The sequence below is a fragment of the Tachypleus tridentatus genome, chromosome 13 (genome assembly GCF_004210375.1).
Source record: "Tachypleus tridentatus isolate NWPU-2018 chromosome 13, ASM421037v1, whole genome shotgun sequence".
NCBI lineage: Eukaryota > Metazoa > Arthropoda > Merostomata > Xiphosura > Limulidae > Tachypleus > Tachypleus tridentatus.
In genome coordinates, this window is record NC_134837.1 from 8,693,981 (window position 1) to 8,718,751 (window position 24,771).

A 24,771-nucleotide genomic window follows, 5' to 3' on the forward strand; every position below is an offset into this window, starting at 1 on the left:
CACAGAAACTGAAGATTCTGAAATAATGTATTGGATAATTAAACAGATAAATAACTGTGAGAAAAAAAACATCTCATTAAATACGTTAAAATGAGGAAATCAAATGATTTTTCTTTCTTGTTTTATTTTTTACCAATTCGAAGAAAACGAATTTCATATTGAGAGGAAACTTGGAGTTGTTTTTTGTTTGTAATATTTTTTTCCTGGAAGAAAAACTGTGTTATTCATTCATTCCGATGTCCTGGAAATGCATAGGCTGAAAACATAAAGAGCCTTAATTTGTCGCTGGCCAACAGTTGTTTTTAATTTAAATTAAAGAAGTATTTGCACATTGTTTATGAAGAACATTTTAGGATTTATTACAGTAAGCTACAGAACGTTTGTTTACCGAAGAATACAGAACAATACAATTATTAGATCTGAATTAAACAATTTTTTCTTAGCATCAATCTCGAAAACAGAGTGAGTTGTTCATGGTTTCTGCTTTACACAGTTCTGTATTAAAAAAATAGAAAACATAATATTAAGTTAAATTATTTGTAGAAACAAAAACAACGATAATGAACATTGCATACACATTGTTAGGTTCGATGTAGGGATTATCATAAAAAAGAACAACAACTGTATAGATTTGTATAAGTGAGATGTTAAATTATTGGAGAGAAAAACTACAAAACAAAACAAAAATTATAAAGTTTAAATTTATACAAAAATTTTTCCAATAAATTTTAGAGATTAGATTATCATTACGAGAACAAATATTTTGACATATTTATTATGATTCAGAGCTAATAGTTAATAATAGAAGAGTTATTTATTTTTGTTTCGGCTCGTTTTTGGTTAAAATAAACTAACATTTTGTTTAATTTTGCGTAACTCATAGTTATATATAATGAAATAAACTTACCAAGAATACAATTTGAAGAAACCTCTGTCTCTGTACTGGATAAAATATGGAATTACTCGTTGTCAAAATTATTCATTTAATGTTTAGAAATCATATCGATTTATATTACTTACTTGATACGAAAATATGTTTGACATATTACTCGAACCGTTACACGTTTAAACTGAGCATACAAATAAAATCAAATCATTAGATTTGATTAGATTATGAAATATTATTATGAACTTTGTGTTCACACGTCTTTACGCCTTTAAGAAACATAAAAATAAATTACAACACTTGCCACATTTGTGTCTAAACAAAACGGTAAGACTTGTTCTCTTTTATTTAAAGGGTTACATTAAACATCTTTATCATAAGCCCATTTATGTTGTTATATATCTCTAAACAATAATCTTTTATGTTAACCTCCAATTTCCCTTGGGAATAAAAGGTTATAAAGGTTAGTATGTTCAAATTTAAACAACGCCAGCACGTTTTTAAACTTAAAGTTATATATACAAACTTTCAGTGAGTAATACTTGCTATCATTCACCAAGCTTTGTTAATCTAAATAACTCGAAACTAGAGTTCTGAGTTACCTGCGGCATAAGACTTCTTAAGTATAATTTGATTTATATACTATCATTTCATAAGATAAACAACGTTTTTCGTCTTGCACCACTCGAATCACTTTGATATACATTTGATAAAGTTGAAATGGTCTGGTTCAGGCATCGTTCTATAGCGTCTCTGACGTATAAACAGAAATAAACAGTATGGTAAACAACACAAGATAACTTGTTTATTATAGTTATCACGCTGTAACAGATATTGCAGAAAACGTGTGAAAAGAATGTGTACAATTTTTTATATTTTGCAAGAAAAATGTCGTATAATCTGAGAAATAGGCAGGAATTTCTTTGAAAAAAATAGTTCAGAAAATATACTTTTTTCACAGTTATCTATTTAAGTACATGTGTATAAAATAACGAAACACAAATTATTTTATATTAAATGTAAATGCCTCCTTAGAATCGTGCTGAATAATGTATTCAGAAGAGATTGAAACGCATTTTGCACTTTGATAACATAAGTGTACTCATTATCTGTCTCCGGATTTACAACGCTAAAATCAGGGGTTCGATTCCCCTCGGTGGGCTGAGCAGATAGCCCTTTGTGGCTTTGCTATAAGAAAAACACCCACCCGCACTCATTATCCATAATACATGACAAAAATATATAAGAAATAAAAGAAAATACATTTATACAACAACAATATTCAATTATTCGTTACTTGGATTACAATACACTAGCATAACCACAACAGAAGCACTGAAGTACTGCTATAGTAACTGCAAATATAATATAGTACAAATATGATCACTACATGCATGTTATAATATATATATCATCAGCACATGCATGTTATATTATAAATATCATAAGCACATGCATATTACAGTGTAAATATAATCAGTACAGTCCTATTGCAGTGGGTACTAATTGATTTCCTTCTAATCTATCACTGGTATATCAAGGAGATTCAGTGAAAGTAACCATCGCGTAGCTTTGTTCAAAATTCATAAGAAACCAAACCGAACAAATTCTACGTGTTTCCGACAAATCTCTGATATTATAATTCTCAGTCTACATAACATTATTTACCACTGTGCTAAAAAAATACAAATAGTAATGTTATACTCACTTCAGTTACAGATGAAGTGTTCACAACACATTCGTAACGCTTCACTCTTGTTTTATTATTGACATTCTCATCTAAAACATTGTAAATTTTTAGTTATACTATTTTTACAAAATATTACTGTTAGGCCTATTATTTTTCAAACATAGCATTCTTTATTTAGTCCTTTAGAAATGTTTAGGCGTTAGAAGAATGAATGATAAAAGTATTCCATGCATACTTTCGCTATATCCATTCACACCATAACATTTGTTATTGTAGAACATGGTTTATATAGATAGAGTTTGATGTTATGAAATTCACTCTAAGTGAATTCATCAGCAGTGTTTTATTAGATTAACAAATTACTTATAAGGAATTGAGAAAACACTGTTATATTAATAACGGAACTGTACACTGTGAACGTAAGGTGGTTGTTATCTGGACGAAATTAGAATTATATCATTCATCACGTTTTATTAGACTAATCAATAATTTATAAATGATTGTGAAAGTATTAATTATTAATAACAATAACTATAAACAGTGAAAAATTATGAATATTAACACCAGAACTGTAAGTGTGAAGGCATTGTCGATATTAATAACAAGAACTGTACATTGTGAAAGCATGGCAGCTATTAACAACAAGGAATGTATACTGCGAAAAAAACTATTATTTACTACAAGAACTGTAGTGTGAAGACATTTTGGATATTAACAATAAAACGTCTGTAAACTGTCAAAACAACGTAGATGTTAGTTGGAAGAACTGTAAACTGTGAAATTATCAATTTGTAATTATAAATATAGATTCAATAAGTACTCGATTGTTTTTTATGAATATTATGTCTACCACAAATGTCTTGGTACATTCTTACATATAATAAAAAGTTATCGTATTATGATTAGAAATCTATCTAATCAACATAGACCATCATCAAAAGAACACAAAGATAATTCATGATGACGAGATAACCCACTTGTAGAAAAAAGTATATATGTAGAAACGGCTGGTATGGATAGTGAACGCACTATGTAGAGGAGCGAATAACGTTTCGACCTTCTTCGGTCATCACTCCTCTACATAATGCTTTCTATACTCATATAAGCCATTTTTACGTATACAAAGATAATTCGTACTTATCACAAGTTAAAAAAGTAAGAGCTTATTATGTTGTGATCCGCCATAATAAATATTATTATTTATTATTTATGTCTAGTACAAATGTCTTGGTACATTCTTACATATAATAAAAAATTATCGTATTATCATTACATATTTCTCTAATTAGCACAGACCGTCATTAGAACAACACAAAGATGATTTGTACTTACTACAACATAAACGACTCAGTCATGTATTTCTCTGTGATCCACTGTAACAAATACAGCAGGCCAGAAAAATAAAAGCAACGAGAAGAGCTCTATTCTTCATTCTGTTAGTATTATGTTGATATTAACGACTGTCGCTTGTTATATAGTGTTAGTGGAAGAAAGAAAAGGAAATTTTATCATTCTATCGAATTTCTATTCAGATTATGTTTCAAGTACTGTGGACATTACGAAAGAACTATGTAATACGTGCAGAAATATCAATCATGGACGTCTCGTATTGTTGGGGATAAAGTTTTCTATATCAGTGTTGTTATTGTGTTCCACCTATCATTAGAGGAATGTGTTTATGTTCCTACATAAATAATTGCAATGAAAATGAAAATTAAAAAAAAAACATCTTGTTATAAAAGAAACGTCTATTATTTTCTGAAAGCGATCTTTTCACATACCATTATACTAAAATATTTTGTATGTGTTTTGCTGTTTAAAAGCTGAGAACAATATCAGTAGAACATTGTTAATATGTTAAATTGTGACATTATTAAAGTTGTTGTTATATCAAATATGATCCTGAGTATTTATTTACTCACTGCTCATAACATCCAGTTGATCATTAGTAGTTATTGTTTTCCATGGTAGTTATTAGTTTCAGTTATATCATTGTTATGTGTTATTTTACAGGTTGGCTATGCCATTCAGTTACAGTATTTAATTACTATATTTTGATTTATGTAACATTTATCAGCACTAACTTTAATGAAGTTTTTCGATTTTCACATTAAAGTGGATGTTTTAATAATACTATAACCAGATCAGTTCCACACCTATATTGATCTCGCAGAATTCATACCGACACCAAAAATCGTCTCGCATGAGCTCTGAGCAACCATAATTTCGTATACTTGTATTTTCGGAATAATCTAAAACAGTAAATAACGAAACCCAGTTTTTTTTTTGACTTGAGTGGGGTGTAACTAAAGGTTTGTGTGTTCAAACTAAGAAACAAAGGATTTCTGAGTCACGTGAAATTGTCGAAAATCAACAATAAAGAAGCTTCGCATTTTGAGGACTGTATTTGTAAAACTGTGGTGGTCAAATCGAAGTCTTTGGTCAGAAGGGCGTTGTTCAATAACTTGCGACGAGGTCTATTGACCAGCAGACCTTTCTTGGGTCACGAACCCCTTTGAAAATCTAATACGAAAGCTATAAACCGTGACCTCAGAAAAATGCACATAAACACATACGCATGTATATACACACAAAATGATAGAGAAAAAATTCCATTTTTTGCACCCCGTTCACCGACCCACATGAAGTCCCTAAGAAAACCACTCTTAGCTATCTGTTTAAAACTGTGGGAGAAATCTGTCCTGAGAGACATTACGTAAGGTTCAGCGACTGCTGAGAGATTAGCTGTGTGTATATATACATGTTTTAACCACTGATACAAGCTCAGCACATTTCTGTATATATGTGTAGTTTAACGACTGACAGAACTTTAACAGGTTACTATTTAGACGTATGGTTTATCAACCAGTACAGTTTAGGCAGGTTACTATTTGACAACTTGTACAAGTTCTGTACGTTTCTGTAGAAATTCAATATAAAATTGATAGTTTTTTTAGTCACAACTATGGGTTCATCTGTTCGAAGTCAGACAGGCCTACTCATCTTATTCCATGATAAATATTTCTATTATGTAAACCTGAATTATTTATTAAGTAACTTTCTTTAGCGTTATTTGAAAATGACTTTAGTTGCTTTCTACTCTAGCATGCCACGCTTGAGTGAGACATTCATTCCTTCATTCACCACTCGATTCCGTCAAGGAACGTAGGGCCGCAATCACTTGCGGTTTCATGAACATTTATATAAGTGAGTAGGTTGTTAGCCCACTGCACCGAACCGTCCCTAATTTAGTAGTGTAAGACTAGAGGGAAGGCAGCTAGTCATTACCACCCACCGCCAACTCTTGGGCTACTTTTGTACCAACGAATAGTGGGACTGATCGTAACATTATAACGCCCCCACGGCTGGGAGGGCCAGCATGTTTGGCGCGACCATCAGATTACGAAGCGTACGCCTTAACACGCTAGGCCATGCCGGGCCCTGAGTGAGACATTATCCACCGTTTATCGAGCGAAGTTAAGAAAACTGAGGACTGTTTTCAGTTTCTAAAGCTGAACAGCGATGTATGTGTAGGAACTGTACTTGATATTCCATGAAACAAATAAACATAGAAACAACCACAAGCCTTATATGTTCATACTTCTTTCAATGTATCTATATAAACTTCTATAGATATCCTGTTTAATACGGCATCGTTGCTAATACATTGGAATATGTAAGATCATTTCTTAAGATCCAAGGAAGTTTGATATATATCAAAACATTCGAAAGATTAACGGTCGTGAAAGACACACCGCATGATTAGGCCGTGGTTACATCACGCATCTCAGAACTAGGGTCTCGGTATGGCCAGGTGGTTAAGGTGCTTGACTTCCAAATTGAGGATCGTGGGTTCGAATATCCGTCCTACCAAACATGCTTAATCTTTAAGCCGTGGGAGCGTTATTATGTGACAGTCAATCACTCTTTTATTTGGTAAAAGAGTAGCCCAAGAGTTGGCGGTGGGTGATGATGACTAGGTGCCTCTAGTTTTTCATTGCTAAATTTAATGCGGCTAGCACAGATAACCCTGATGTAGTTTGAGCGAAATTCAAACTGAAACAAACCTATTAACACTATATCACTGGAATGTGTTATCTGTTGTGTGTTACCTGACTTTCATTTCGATAACGTTTCAATAATGTTTCGTTGAAGTTGTTGTTTACCATAAACTACTGTAATAATATCGTTTATACAAAACTGACACTAATAACAATCTTGCTTCAGTCACTCTGATAAGCATGTTGATCTCACAGAAGTCACACTGACACCTATAGAGGTGATGCGACAGAAAGCGGAATCAGTTACACTATCTGTTATTCAAGATGTAAACATGGTGACTCGTAATACCACATTGTGTATAGGAAAACTTTCTGTTTACAGCTTTGAGTGAAGATTTAGATAATCCGTCGGTACAAGGTAAAATGTTAGCAATTTGGAATGTCCAAATGGCTTGTAACTGGTTAGGTGCATAGTGTCAGACTTTTTTCGTAATCGAAGGTAAATGACTTGTACAAAAACTGTTAAACTGGAACAACGTAGATGAGTTCTGTGTAGTCACATTTATTTGCTTAGCAGTATTTCATGTATGCTTATGATTCATGTCTTTCTAAACTTAAAGAGAATCAGCTAGTTTGTTAGGTTGTTTGTTCACGTCTACCAAATCTATGAGTATTAGGCTTATAATTTATATCTAATTGTTTAACGACATAATGCATGAATTCCAACGTTACGCTGCATCTACATTTCTATTTTATAGACCGTATACTAGTAAAGTTATTAATGCAGTATTCTATTCAAACAGTCACATTTTCATGAAACAAGCCCCACCTACAGTGTCTGAGATAATATAATGTGTTGATGTGCATGTGGATATATGTATATATATATAACTAATGGCGGTCTAATGTGTTAAAATGACACTTTTTAGCAAAAGTCGTATATTTATTCTTGTAAAGTACTGATCCTGTTTGAAAACAAACAAAACAATACAGTTAAAACATTATAACTGACACAATTATTATATTATTACTGTTTCACACATTAACAAAAGTTTATTGATACTAGATTTCAGATACTAGATTATAAATATTATCATAACCGTGGACTGTGATGGAGTATTGTTTTAGGTGGACTTGGTGGTGTCTCTATAAAAAATGCTTCTTTTTAAACTCATAGTTTGAAGCTGCTGTGGTTCTCGTATTAATATCCAACATGAACTCCGGTGAAACAGCGATACGTCTTCAGATTGACATAGCTGAAATTAGACGATCGTTTCCCTGCAGTAGACACTCCAGATGTCCTGATATTTATGATGTTCTTCATTCTCCGAAAGAAAATACTTTTAATACATTATGAATATTTTTGTAACTAAGTCTATCTTAACGACTGTCTGACAGCCCTTTGTACGGGTTGTAATTCAACTAGAGAGCCAGGACTTGACTACACATTGCACGTGTATAGTAGAAATATGATGATATTTCTCAGGTACAGCGGTCACATTATTTTACATGGAGAGAGTAGCAAAGGTGACCAAGTGTCAGTCCTAAACTTTGTTCAACCAACAGCAACACAACTAGTTGGCTTTATTACACGACTTTGACACCCAGAAAAAGGACTCACCACAATTATACTACCATAATATAACACATTAGTCAGACTGACACTGATTATAGTATCGCAACAGTCACACTGACATAAACAGGTGTGTCACGTAAATAATTTGTTGAATATCTGTATCTAAAAACAGAAGTACTTCGACAGTCAAATATTTTTACGTTGATAATAATGTTTATTTGAAGTAAAAACTTTATGGTTATCAATGAAAATGTAACAATAAATTTATCTATTGGCAATATAATTGATGAAAACCTCTTAAAAACTTAAACATTAAACAGTTTTATTAATTTTGTAGTTGTTATGTTAAAATAATATGAAATAAATGCATATTGATTCCAAAACCATGTTTTACCAATGAATATTATTGATCATTTCTTGTTGTTGTATATTTACAATACAAAACAAATAATACCGACATACTTCCAAATTTTCTACCATGATTACACTATGGGTCAAATATTATAGCTCATTTACAGTTGAAATGGTAAACATGTTTAGCGATGGGTTTCGATCCCGCGATCTGCAGTTTGGAAGACAAACACCTTAATCACTAGTTCATAACAGGCATAACCAATAAAAACCACTTCCATTTAAAAATGTTTGAGATTCGATTACTCGAATTACGTTTCGCTGAATATTTTGTCTTAAAATTTGATTGATAAATAAAGGAAGGCAAACAGATAAATATATTAAATATTACAATATATTATAATCAAACCATACAATTAAACTGATAAATCCTAACAGAGAGAAGCAAAATATATGTTTTACTGCGTGTAGAATCTGTACGAAATAACTACAGTAAAATATATCTCTATAAAACATGTTAAATCACTTAAAGTGAGACACGTCTCATTGTTCAATGGTAAGTGTTATGGCTTATTACGATAAAATTTGGGTTTCAATATCTGTGGTGGAATGATCACATTTGGCCCATTCTGTAACTTTATACTTAACAACAAACAGTCACAGTTCAGATGGATACATAACAAAAATACTGACTTTGTTCTTCATTAAAATGAACACCGGGAGTTGGGCACAGCACACACAGTCCACTGTGTAGCTTTATGGTTAAATATAAACAAAGATTATGTTGACGTTAGAACTTTAGGAAATCAAATTGTCAGATACTAGCTTCCAACTGAAAGTATGTAGGAATAAATGGGTGTTAACCTCCTTCAGAACATCTTAATCAGTCTGAAAAAAATTGAGGCCCAGTAACAATAGATACCATACACTTCTTAAAGTTTTCAAATATCAAGTTATTAAGTCATGAGCTATCAACGTCTGATATGTGTTGTTTTTTTTAATAACGTAAAAATAAAATTTCTTTATATTTTATAATAAAACCCGAAGTATCCTAATTAAAATGATTGCTTGGTACGTGAGATGTTTGATATTTCTGTAAATTTACCTGTCGGTTTCATGACTTGATGACGTATATTAAGTTTGGTTCCTAACATTTTCACGCGCTATCTTCCCAGTGTTATTCTATGTGAATTAACATTGACGTCACAGTTTTCTATCTCTTTTATAGAACTGTATAAGTCCGATAGTGTTTAATTATTTAACTTTTATTTTAGTCATGGCATGTATCCGTATCCAATGTCATTGATTAGGTCAGTTACACATAGCTATTAAACTGTTTAAATATACTTTATTTCAATTACAATGCTTATAATTTCACAGAACCACAGAGACTACTTACTGTACTAAAGTAATATAATATTTTGTTTTAAACGTCAAGCTAGGAAGTATATCATTTCAATTTTTAATATAACTGCACTACAACATTTACTGTTGAACATTTTTCAACAATGCTTGAAAATTATCTTCACGATCAATAAGCTAATAGAGTATTATTAGAAATCTTATCAGAGAATAGAAAAATGTGAGTCTATTTTGAGAAATGTACTTAAAACGACACTTGTAATACTTCGTGAAACATTGACTTGAAAATCTTCTGTTAATTCGTATGTATAGATTTACCTGGATTATGACAGCGAAGTTGTTACAGAGTTTGTTCAGAAATTCTATATCAGTTAAACTCAGAGGGATCAAGTTCTGGAATAGTGCTATAGTGTTTCTCTGACGCATAAACAGAAATAAACAGTGTCATGAATAACCAAAGGATAACTTATTTATTATAGGTAATGCGCTGTAAGACATTTTATAACAAACCTGCACAATTTATATAAAAATGTTTAGTATTTGATATATTGCGAGAAAAATAAATAAATGTCATATAATGTGAAAAATGACATGTTTTTTCTGGATAAAACAGTTATCTGTTCAAACATATTTAGATAAAATAATGATATAAATACAGTTAGTTGATATTAAGTGTAACTAGCTTTTTAAAATCGTGTTAAACAGTGAATTTAGAAAAGATTTAAACAAATTTTTACATTAGTAAAATAAATATAATTATTGCTTATGATAGCGAAAAAATAAAAAACTTCAAACCTTTCTTAATACGTGGTACTATTTTAGTGTTGATAATTAATAAAAAACGACAAAATAAAACGGTTATAAAACAACATTATTCAATTATTTGTCATTTCATTAACAATACACCAGTGTAACCAAAATAGTAGCTTGGAATTATTGCTATACTGACTAAAATTATGATATCGTACAATAACTATATGCATGTTGCAATACGTATGTTACTATATATAACTTCTAGTAATGATATAATAGGAACACACTTGTTGTAGTACTACTAGAATTAGAGTAAAAGTGTTTCAGAATTAGTATAATTATCAGAAAAATGTTGCAATAACATTATAATTAGCACAGGCTTTTTGCAGTACTAAAACACGTATATTGTAGTATCAGTGTAATCACTTCAGAAACGACAGACAACCTGTACGATACCGCAAACAAGTGACAATGACATTACAAATATAATTAAAATATTTTACTTCCAGTTAACTCTAACGTGTTTTGAAGTTGAAAACCTTATGAAAACACTAAAGTATCTACTACACCCACGAAGCAATAATATGAGATTTTTAAATCACTACATGATTTGTAAGTAGTCTGTATAGTAGTTTTTATTGATGTATTGTAAAATTATAATAATCACCTTATATCTGTGACGTAATATTATAATAATAACAAATATAATACCAGTTACCGATATAATACATCATAATACTAACTTCACATTCACTCCTGTTTTATAATATTTAACCACAGAAATCTGTTCTGTTAACGTGAACGCGAGAGATATACCTGTCGCACAGTCATTCCTCACACGCTCCAATACAATAAAACTGGCTCATCAGTTACAACAATTCGACAATACTGACTACAACCAACTAACTTTTTATACTTACTCTAAAAGAGTATAATATAATAAATATCTCACAGATACTCAACGCTCGCAATATTTGTTTCCAGGCTCGAATCCCAGTCACACAAAACACATTCGACCTTCCAGAACGTTATGTTGTGAGATTAGTTAAACTACTCATTTGTGGTAGTTGGTGTTAACTAGCTACCTTCCCTATAGTCTATTACTGATAAATTACGGATAGCTAGGACAGATAATCCTCGTGTAACATTGCGCGAAATTCAAACAAACTCTACTCATATCTAACACATTTTCAATATTGAAATTCTCAGGTCTCATAACATCCTTTACCACTGTGTTAAACAGATACAAATATCAATATTATACTCAACAAAATCACAGGTAAATTACTTAGAATATATTCGTAAAGCGACAGTCTTATTTCATTGGCTTCTTTGTGGTCAGGCATAAAGTAAATTTTAAAATTATACTCGTCGTAAAATATTAATATTATGTCTATTACATATTAAAGCACTACAATCTTATTCTTACTCATTAGGGATGTTCATTAATCAGAATGACATATAATAATTGTTTTCCAACCACACTATGTTCGACATATCCACTGCTAACCATAACATAATAATTGTTATTATACCAAATGACTTGAAAGAAAAGCGTTTTCGTCACTACTATATTCATTGTATCCCAGTAAATCTGAAAAGCAGTGGATTGAGTGAAACATGTCATTGAGAAATTATATGGTGTGTATTGTTTTGTTTGAGTACTGGCCCGGCATGGGTAGGTGGGTTAAGGCGTTCCACTCGTAATGTGAGGTTCGCGGTCTCGAATCCCTGTCGCACCAAACATGCTCGCCCTTTCAACCGTGAAAGCGTTATAATGTGACGTTGGTAAAAGAGTAGCTTTCTTGGTGGTGGGTGGTGATGACTAGCTGCCTTCCCTCTAGTCTTACACTGCTAAATTAGGGATGGCTAGCGCAGACAGCCCTCGAGTAGCTTTGCGCGAAATTCCAAATAAGAAAAAAGTTGGAGTACTATTTATATATATTTTTTTTAATTCTAGAAAACACCTAAGGGACTATAAAGGAGAGAGAGTAGACTTAAAATACAACAGGCCTAAAAATAATATCTTATAAGTAGCATAGTTCTAATACTGCTTCGCCAACTTGTAAAAAGCGACTACACTATGACGTATTGAAACTTTCGTGATATCTGATCTTCAAGATGAAACGAATAAGTTTTTAACAAACGTCCCTAACTTATGACGTCACACCTTGGAGAAGACGTTTCTTCTTTATTGCAACAAAATCTAAGTGAGTAAAACGATTAATAGAAAATAATTACAAGTTTTTGATAATATATTTGTTCTATTTCTTTTAAAAACATCTGTTTAAAATTCCCTTGTAGAAATAAGTCCTTGGGTTTTAAAATAATTATATTAATGCTCATGTGTGCACATTAATGGAACAAGTCGGGTAGTTATAACATATTATTCTAATTTTAGATCGTTTTATCTCTTCTTATCATATATTTTATAAATATACTTATTTTGTAAAAGTAAACAAACCCTGCCTCCCACGTTATATCATGTCACAATAATTGAATAGAAAAACTGTAGCTTCTTTATTTAAAGCAGCTTTTGACTAAATAACATGAATAAAGTGGTTATGGTGAAGACTAACTTCAAGTGAATTCATCAGTAATGTTTCATTAGATTAACAAATTACTTATAATAAACTGATAAAACACTGTGGACATTAACCACAGAAGTATATACTGTGAGAACCCTGTGGATAATAACACCAGAACTGTACACTGTAAAACCACTGTGGATATTAATAACATCTCTGTACACTGCGAAAACACTGGACATCAGTAACGTTAAACTTAGAAAATATCAAACTGCATCCATCAATTTAGATTTAATGAGTAGTCAGATATTATAACGTGAATTATATCTACCATACGTGTTCTGTAAACTGTGAAATATGATGAATATTCATTACACGTATGTTTACAAATCTATCTAATCAGCATTTGTTCTAACTATTTGAGTGACAGACCAAACATTAACTATCAGTAGAACAAGAGACAGCTGATTTGTACTTACTACAATGTGACCTGTAGAATATGCATCAATTAAAAATAATCTTACTGATTCACTGTAACAAAACAATAGACCAAACACATGAAAGAAACGGGTAGAATTTTGTTATTTGTCCTGTTAGTTTTATGCTGATATTAACGTCTCTCGCTTGTTATGTAGTGACGGTGGAAGAAGGAACAGGAAATTACACAGCATTGACGGATTTCTATTCAGACTATATTTTTAGCACTGTAGACATTTTTAAATATTGATTTAACACACAAACAAATATTAACTAAAATATGTTACGTGTTGTTTGTTACAATTGTAGTTTTCTGTATCTGTCTTGTTACGTGATATATATATTTTCAGTGGAATATGTTCATGTGTGTGTAAAAGTAAGGATAATGAAAATAAAAACTAACAAAAACATCTTTTTATACGTTTTAAAAATGTTTTTTTATTACAGAAGAAAGGTTCGTTATTTATCGAAAGTTATCTTTCATTGCATTAAAATATATATTTTCGTTGTTAAAACTTGAATACAGAGTCAGTAGAGAAACATTCTTAATTTGTTCAAAATTATTGAAGAAATAAAATTATAACGTTATTAAATTTGTTTTGTCAAATACAACTTTTATTACTAATTTACTTAATACCAATGAATTCTAGTTTATCAGTATCAGTTACTGGTTTACATCATAACTATATAGAACAACATTTTATACATTGCTGTGGCATTCTGTACATTATTTTATTAATATGTTTTGTTTTGCATAATTTCAATGATATTTATCAGTGTTATACCACTGATATACATTATTTTATGACGGGGTCGTTTTCACTTTAATATGATTCAATTGAAGTGGATGTTTTATTAATACCGTTTCTGCCCAGCTGATACCAATAAGAGTCTGTTGGGCAACCGGCTTCAGCCATTGGCTAATGTAGACGGAAAGTGTTGGAGGGAGGGAAAGCAAAAGGAGAAGACAAGGGTATAGATTATGAACTTAAAGGTGTTATACTTTAAAGTGGTCGCTTGACACAGTGTATGGATAAAATAGTCTGTGGAGTAAATATGTAGAAAAGTATTAGTGGAAGATATAATTGGCAAAGCAAGAGATATTACGAAGGGAACTGACAACTACAGGGAAGAATAAGTTAGAGGAGCTAATTGATAAGTATAAGACGTTGAAAAAAGCATTTAAATATAAAGAACATAGAATTAATTGCGGAATTGAATTTTGGAATGGATGGCTTGTAGTTAAGTAAGAAATTGTTTGATTAGATCGTGGTGAGGGCAAAGGTAAATTAAACGAAAGAATATTGAGATGTAGAAAAATAGAAAGCTGTTTTAAACGGATTTCAGTAAAACTGAATTAATGTTGTAAGTTGTGTACCTCAGGACTCAATCTCAGGACCATTGCTCTTTTAGATTTACATTAATTACATAAATAAAGAAATAGTCGATAAATTACTTAAATTTGCTGATGATATTAAGATCTTGGGAGCTGATGCTTCCTTACAAAATGAGTAAGATCATTTAGTGAGTTTGATAAATAAATTTCAAAAGGGATTTAACTGTAATAAATGCGAGGTAATTCGAATAACCTTAACAGCGTCATGAAAGAAATGAATATTGGTATGATGGTTGATCAGTTTCTGAAACAAGCAAAGACATGTGGTTAGGCAAATAGGATTTTATGCTGTATCAACAGCAACACTGAATTGATGTCTAAAGTAGCTATAATTTCATTATATATATCAGAGGTTAGGCTACATATGGAGAGTTGTGTGTCTTACCTTAAGAAAGATATTGAATTGTTAGAAATGGTTCTGAGGAGAGTTACCAAAATGGTATCTTGGATGCATAGATTGTTATATGAAGAGATATGCAGGTCCTTAAAATGTTTTCTCTTGAAAACAAAAGAGTTAGAGGAGATCTGATTGAAGTGTTCAAGATTGTAAAAGGAATTGACAATGTTCATGTATCAATCTTTTTAACATTTAATAACGAGAAATACAGAAATAGGAGACACAAATACAGAATTAGGGAAGATTGAAGCTGACTTCAGCTAAGACAATTTTATTTTTCTTATACGGTGGTTATCCTATGGAATAACCTTATAGAAATGATATGATAATTAATAAATAATTTCTGATTAACGCTTTACTATTTAAAGGTTGATTAGTTATTTAATGATAACATATTCTTTAATAGTTTATTTATATAATATTGACCATTCACATTTTAATTATCATCGCGTCATCAATACTAATTAATACAAATCTTTTTTTATTCTTATATTTAGTAAATACTTGATATTTATTGTTTTTTGCTTTTATAATTAAACTTTAGTGTAGGTCGTGGTATAAAGTATTTATAGAAATATAACATTTTATATAAAAGCTTTAATTAGTTTACAAATTTTGTTTTAAAAATTACGGAGGTGATCATTAATTTGTTAACAACAAAATTGAGATGGTTTGTAAAATGTTAACTTGAATGTGAATGTGAAGTAATGTGTTCTGGTAAAATATATTCGTCAACAGCGAATCCAATGTATTAAACATACAGTGAAATTGAATTTTTTATGACTGTCATCAAAGTAAAATACAAATAAACAAACAGCAGTATGTTAATATTAAAGATCTAGTGGAAAGAAAACACAAATATTAACATAATAGTTTAGATGAAACTTAAATCCAATCAGCTATGAAATATAAACAAAACCATGATGTGTAAATAAAACCAAATCATTAACTACAGAAAATATTTTCATATTTGTTTCATCAAGTACTCTATATGTATTAACAACTTTCTCTTTTACCGAATAAACGATTCAACTGCTTTGAGATATTTCGTTATAATTTGTTTCACCTTAAAAAAAACAAAAGAGTAGCTATGCTGTAGTTTCTTAAAATATCTACACATGACATTTATTGTAAATTTGGTTTATGGTGTTATTAACCGCGAAGAGACCCAAGGGCTATTTGTTCATTGCCTACCACGGGTATCGATATTTGAGTTTTATGGGTAAAAACCTGCAAACATCTAACCCTGTAATATTCCTGTCATTTCTGTTCCGTCCCTCAAAAGGATAAGACCCGGAACAAGAGTATCAACCATTGATCTATGGCTTCAAATAATGTTAAGTACACATTGGTACGTGTGACGTAAACTGATATATTCATCCTTTGTAAATTCCAAAATTGAATTATTTGCTTTATTTAGAAAAAAAAAACATTTACTACCATAACTTATCTGTATGTTTTATCTGTAATGGAGGGTCATAGATATAATTACACCTTTAAATGATGTCACAGTAAGATATAATTTCAAATATCCCATTGAGGTGTAATAAAACGAAGGTCAGTCCCATTATACGTTACTAAAAGAGTGACCTACGAATTAATGGTGGGTGGTGATGATTAGCTTCCTTTTCCTACTAATAAATTACAAACAGCTAACGCAGATAACCCTCAGGTAGCTTTGAGAGAAATTCAAAGTAAAACAATTACCACTATATCACCAGTATGTCTGATCCTGCAAAAGGTTTACTCTACTTTCTTTTCGATAAATTTTCATTGAAACGGGAGTTTAGTTTTAACGACTGTGATAATACCGTTTTTTGGAAACCAACACCAATAACAGTCATGCTTCAGTCACACTGAAATCCATCTTTCAGAAGTCATATTGATACCTAAAGAGATGACGTGACTGAAAGCGGAACAATTTTTACTATCTATTTTCTGTGTAATTATAACGACTTTCTGTGACGTTCATTTTGTACAGGAAAACTTTATATTTACAGCTTTAACTGAAAATGTAGATGAACCGTCGATATATGTCAGCATTTTGGAATAGCTATGACAGACCCGTATTCTATCCTTCCATCAATGACCATAGACTTAGCTGTCACTTGATTAGACTTGTTGACAGAGACACGGTTATGAATATTCCAGACACGGAATACCTGGATATTTTCAGGTGCCTAGTTTTCAGTGTCTCATACTGAAGGCATAAAATGTAATAACTTGTAATAGGCTGGGTTCACAGTGTCAGAATCGTTAGTTTTTGTAATGGAGTTGAAGGTAAACAATTGATACAAAAACTGTTAAACTGGACCAAGATGAGTTCCATATAATCACATTTATTGCTTAACAGTATTTCATGTGTCCTGACAGTTTATATCATTTTAAATTTAAAGAGAATCAACTTGCTTTTTAAGTTGTTTGTTAACATCTACCAGATCTAATTTTATTTGTTTAACGTTAGACTGCAACTGCAATTATATTTTATAGACCATATTCTAGTAACGTTTTTAATGCAAGATTCTACCCAACTATTCAGAATTTTCATGAAACAAGCACTACTTACAGGCTGATAAATGTACTTATTTTTTGTAATATAGTGTAATGTGTTGATGTGTATGTAGATATATATTTTATTAAGTGTGCTCTAAGGTGTTAAAGTTAGAATATACAGCAAAAATTATATTTTCATATTAGTGAACCACTAATACTGTCAACAACATTAGGACTAACACGGTTGTTAAATTACCAGTAGTTCACACATTAATAAATGTTTAAGTATTGATGCTATATTTTGGATATTAGCCTATATGCATAATCATAACTGTAAGCTAGATTAGAGTATTGTTTTATGTGTACTTGATTGTGTAACGCTAGACAGACCGAAATTCTTCCTGGTTCTGTTTAGTTTAATTAATGCAGTGTCCATAGCTTGGATAACCTGTTTACTGACCCTTGCAGCGTCAGCTCGTTACAGTCTAAACATTCAGTAAAAACGTTCATAACATGTTTCTATTGAGACACGTCGTTATATAATCACCAATTTTTATATACTTCACTGTATGGTACTTCTCTTACACGTTTAAAATATCCAGCGATGTCTCAGTTGGGGCTTTATCAAAAAAATATTCAAGAATATAATCTGAAGTTTTTGTGTTTCTGGTGTTAATATTTATAATAATATAATATATTTAAAATATATATAATACCCTCCGGTAGCACAGCGACACATCTTAAGATTTACATCTCTAAAACCACAGGTTCGATTCCCCTCGTAGACACAGCAGATAGCTCGATATTCATTATATTTTCAATCCCTGAAATAAAGTACTTTTAATACATTACGAACGTGTTTGTAACTACTGTACGACAGACCTGTCTGTGGGTTGTACTTCAACTAGAGGGTCATGACTTGCTTACAGATTGCATGTGTATACAGGAATATGATAATGTTACTCATGTGCAACAGCTACATCATACTACATGGAGACAGCAGCATGGGGAATTGATTCACATTAATTTGGTTGTGAAACGTTAAGGAGAACAAGATTCTTCCTGCTTCCATTTTGTTATTGCAGCGTAGATAGCTTTCGTAACCTTTCACTGACCTTATAGTGGCTGATTCAGCTTAATCGTTAGACCTTCGAATAATACACCTGTTACACAATTTATTTATTTTTAGTGAGGATTTAGTAAGCGTATGGAACACACAGGCACCAACTCAAAGCTTTACCGTTAAAGGGAAATAGTCAAAGAATAAGATTTCAAGAATATTTCTGCATTAACTTTTTTCATATAATTAATGATTACATCCAACATACATCTCTTCAGATACATTAACTTTTTAATTCAATTAACACTTTTACTGAACATTCATCTAACTTTATACTACTTAATACGATAACCGATGCTTATGAATAATGGCATTAAAATACTTACAAACAGTTCAGGTGATAAACATTTGGTTGTCTCATATCGCCAGTGGACATCTTGAAGCACTACAGAGAACTTACTCGAGTGTGAAAGCAACTATTTTTGTTATGAAGTTTGAAGTTTCTACTGTTCTGGTATCAACATCTACGCTGTTCCGCAGTGAGTCATCAGTACCTCTTCAAATGCTTATCACTTAAACCAAAGGTTCGATTCGCCTCGGTACACACAACAAATACCCCGATATTTATTTGTTTGCGAAATTTCACGCAAAGCTACTCTAGCTATCTGCTTAAGACATCCATAATTTCAATGTGATAGACAAGATGGAAACAACTAGTCAACGTTCATCCACCGGCAGTTTCTGGACTTATTCTATCCCTCGAGAAATGGTATTGGTTGTCACATTTGAAATGGTAAACATGTATGGCGAGGAAGACATTGCGTGTTGAGCCGTATTATTAATAAAAAAAAACAAATAAAAAACCAACAAATGTTAAAATTCGATTACATAAATATTTTCGCTGTGCATTTTGTGTCATAAAATGTGATTGATGAATAATGGTAGACAAACCGAGAATTGTATAAATATATTAAAATTACAATCCCTTATAAAAACAACACAATTAAACTGATTAGTAAGAAGTTTGGATAAATATATTACTTATTACATATAATATTATATGTAACGCAAATGTTGTTCCTGAATAGTATGTGTTATTTCTTAATTACTTATGTTGTAAAGGTACGGAAAATGGCCATTATTGCTTTCAAATTTTGTTTTTGTGACCTGGATAATGAAATTTAGAAATTACTCTATTTTCTATGTAAATTTGCACATTTTCATTTACATAAGGACTGAATAAAACAAAATATATATCTAAATTTACATTTATTTATACTAAAATTACACAAAAATGTTTAGAAGTGAATAGTGTTTCGAGATTTGCGACTGAAATGTAAATCACTTTCATGTATCAGCCCCCAAATATAGTCTCAACATTTGACTTTGTTAGACCAAGATCTCTGATCAAGTCATTGGGGTCTCTTTGGTTGGGGTAGTATGGGTTTCTCGCACCAGCTGCACCTCTGAAATTGTTATATGGATCTTCAACATAACTCCTATTCGGATTTGCTGCTGCATCTTGAGAATGGATGCTTTGTCTTTGGCGGAGTGGGTAGATGAGCTTAGGGCAATGTGGTACAGGGGCGATGGATGATGGAAGGTCCGGATACATGATAGCAGATGCATTCTTGCCAGCCCAACGGTTAAAAGGGACCACAAAGCAGAAGTAGCAATTGCTTGAGTGGTCATTGGGTTCACGCCAAATTCTTGGAATAGCGAACTTCATGGTTCTCTTTTCCCCTCTGTACTTTCCTGCAGAAGAGCAAAATAAATTTGTTATTATGAAGAATAAACTTATTTCATCCACAACTAATGTGTAACAAGTTCATGCAAAATATTTTATATATCATATTTTTTATACTATTGAAAATAAAAAATAAAGATATTTCAATTTTATAAGGTCTAAAATTTGTATAATATAAAATCTTACTATTAAAGCAAGTAAAATTTTTCCGTCTTATCTTCTACAGTTTTTTTTTGCAATGAGTTTCTCTTGACCTACTAAAGGCATGCCGAAATATGCCTTGTAGGCTTAACACATTTTAGCAGATGCTATCACGGAGTACTTTTTCGCTCTTCTCTTGATAGACTGGCCACATACACATCAGAATGTGTCTGGAGAATGCTTGCAGCTTATTGATGCCATCTCTGATAAAATCAGATAGGTATATTTGTTCAGCTGGAACTAAACTGAACTGGTGAGTGGTGAGCCTCTGTATATATATTAGTATGAAAAGTCCGAGAAAATTCTAAAAAGTTCTTGAAAATTCTTGTAAGTTCGAGAAAATTCTCTATCAGCTGCTCAGCACTGAATCTACCTGGAATGTTCTGGAAAATGGGTAAAGTAAAGTTGTAAAAATTCTGTTGCATAGTGTTATAATCAAATCTTACAGTTAAACTGATTAGTCCAAACAAACAAAACCCAAAATTTGTTATTAATTTTATTCTTTTCAAAATAAAACTGTATCCATTTTTTTCTGTTTCCTTCGTCCTATAATATGTAAGAAATAACTACAGTAACATATTTCACTAAAAACACGTTAAATCACTCGTGGTGAAACAGTTCCGATTTTTCATCGGTAAATGTAAGGGCTTATAACGCTAAAAATGGTATCGATACTATAATTAGGCAGAGCACAGATAGCCCATTGTGTTATTTTATGCCTAAATTGAAACACATAGAATGAAGCATTGTGAAGGATCAGTAGTAGTTTATGTTTGTATTATATTAACAGTGTCAGTGATACACACAGAATTGGTGACATCTAATTGCTGTCAAGTTAATCGTGTAATTCGCCTATATTTTTCTTTACATCATGCTCTTTATGAACCTACTTTTAGTTTAAAATATCCATAAATGTTTCATATAATAATGTTAATCACATAACATTAGCTGTGTTATTCGTCCATTGGGAAAAAGAAATAAAAATTCGTTAGTAACAAAGGATAGAATATTATGTTTATATATTGTTTCTTATGGAATAAACATTAAAAGTGTCATAAGAATACATAAAGATACCAATGGTAAAAAGAAAGACATAACGTTTTGAAGAATTTTATGAATACTAAATAAGTTAGGGGGGGAGACAACACCTTATGACCCTTCTCACGTTATACTGTATCACTGTGTTAACTTTTGCGGATTGGGTAGTTTTCCGAAATTAGGTATCAAATTAGATCAAACTACCCACAAGTAGGTCAAAAATAAAATAAATCTGGTAAGAGTATATCTAACTGAATATACAAATCTTGCATTTTTACTTTTTCGATGAAACATTTTTTTCATAACTACAACTCTCTCCATAAATGTTAAATACTAGTCATAGACAAGGCTGCAAATATACATCCACTAGTCACGCAAACAGTGTCTCTCTTATAAACACCTATAACTGAAAGAGTGTGGGATATTTTTGGTATGACACGGATTCAACCCTGACTCGCCATTTTAAAATATCCGAAGTCTTACAACAAGGGTGACCTGGAAACAGGTGTGCGTAGTTAATAAAAAACTTCAGTAATGTTGCAGCTCATTAAATATTACATAACGTCCAACCGTTGGACGTATAAATCACTGTTTATCATTATTTGTTTAATCAGGTAAAGATTAACACATCTCCCTAATAGTGGTGTAACACAATAATTTAATTTAGAAGTCTGCAAATTTGTGTGTGTAAGTAAATCACAATAAGAAACAATTCTCAAGGTGATATGAGTAACATAGCTAACAGAGCTGCAATAATGTACACCAGCCAGATGGGGACTAACAGAAACCCTTGTATCTCCATTTCTTAAGAATCCTCAACGTGTAGTACGACCTAACTCAACTGTTTCAATAGTTATATACATACACGTATATAACATCAGCATCATGTTATATATCAAAATTTAACCGATGACATACGTGAAAGAACACCGTAATTTTACACACGGCGCTGTAAGAAAATGGGTCGGGGTTTATAATGCATTGCAAGGACGTTTATGTATATGAAAGGAAAGAAAACAAATCTTTGTTTTGTATATTCGTACAGGAAATGGTAAAACAAAGAGATAAAAGTTCAGACAGAAACAGAAAGGATTTATTTGTTTTGAATTTCTCGCAAAACTACACGGGGGCTATATGCGCTAACGGTCTCTAATTTAGTAATGTAAAACCAGAGGGAAGGCAAGTAATCATCACCTTTTTCCACCCACTCTTAGACTACTCGTTACCAAAGAACAGTGGGATTTACCTAACTTTATAATGTACCCTAATTTGGAGATTCGAGCATATTTCGTAGGACGGAGACTCGAAACCTCGACCAGTACATTACGAGACAAACGCCCTAACCGTCTAATCCTTTTCAGCGATAAAATATCGCCAAGTTATTACAATATTTTCCCAGTTTCTTAGGGACGGCTAGCACAGATGGCCCTCGAGTAGCTTTGTGCGAAATTCAAAAACAAACAAACAATTCATACCTTACATAAGTCTAACAAGTCAAAGGAGAATTTATCTCATATATTAAAATATTTGTTGAATTTAAAACTAATTGATAACCTATATTCAACGAACATCACTGTCCCAGTGTCATAAACATTTACAAGATATGTTAAGAAATTTGAATATTTATTAAGAAAAATTAATAAATTACCTTCAAAATGATAATAGTATATAAATAGTTAGTAGACTTTAGATGGCGCTAAAGTCAAAGTTCACTTGTGGTTTTTGCAAATGATCTGTAGTATTTTGTTTTAATAGGATTTGGGCTATATCACATGGCAAGTCTTAATATGTAACATCATTCCTGAATGAGCTGAAACCTTATTTTTTGCGTTTTTAGGTGCTACTACAATTTTCTACAGAGTTTTACGAAAACATTCGCAGAGTTAGTGACCCTATCACAAGTTTGATTTACTTAGTATAGAGAAGTAAACTTATTCTTAAAAGACGTACTTACAACGTTAAAATCAGGGGTTCGAAATAAAATACTTTTAACACATTACGAATATGTTTGTAAATCATCAATCACAACGACTCTCCGACAGCTCTTTGTGTGGGTTGTTTGTAGTTCAACTGGAAGGTCAAGACTTGACAGTGTTACTCACGTGCAGCGGCCACATTATTTTACATGGAAACAGCAGCAAAGATGACCAAAGGTCAGCCCTGTACTTTTTTTAAGCAACAGCAACACAACCAAATGGCATTATTACACGATTCTGTCTATTTAAAGTAAAAACTCTATGATTATGATTAAAAATGTAACATAAAGTTTACGTTTTGGGAATATAATTAACCAAAATCTTTTAATAATTTAAATTCGATTATAGTTTTTATTAATTTCATCAAAAGTGTTCGTTATTTGGAGGAGAATTGCCCATTTCCAAACGTTTATTAATTTCAAGTGTTTTCAATTCTTGAACTCGTTAGGGAAACAATCTCTTATTTTTAGTTGAAAGTTTCAATATCCTGTTCAATCACACTTAGTAGAAATGAAATTGTTATCGTGTGATTCAGAAATTTTCGGTAAGACCAATTCACTAGGTCAGAAACACATGATTTAGATTTTATCACTTTAAGCAAAAAAGCAGATGACTACACTGGGAATCTTAACGTCATGTTAATCATTGTTGTTGTTTCGTTTACGTGAAGTGGAAGGCGTGTGCAACGCCTTGATCTTAGCAAAATAATACAGGCTTAGGCCATGCAGTAACTTTACTTTTATGCGTTAACCTTGTTATAATTATTACTATCTTGTAATAAAGTTGACAGTTTAAATACCACATTTGTCAACACATTTCAGGTTTAGATACTTTTGTTT

General features: G+C 31.6%; 1 long non-coding RNA gene across 1 annotated transcript; it reads right to left on the reverse strand.

Moving 5' to 3' along the window:
* Positions 1-334: 334 nt before the first annotated feature.
* LOC143239835 (uncharacterized) lies at positions 335-2,665 on the reverse strand. The gene is made up of 3 exons (XR_013021401.1): positions 2,595-2,665; positions 908-942; positions 335-495 (listed from the first exon to the last, which is right to left on the reverse strand). It is a non-coding gene; the product is annotated as an uncharacterized LOC143239835 (long non-coding RNA).
* Positions 2,666-24,771: the final 22,106 nt, after the last annotated feature.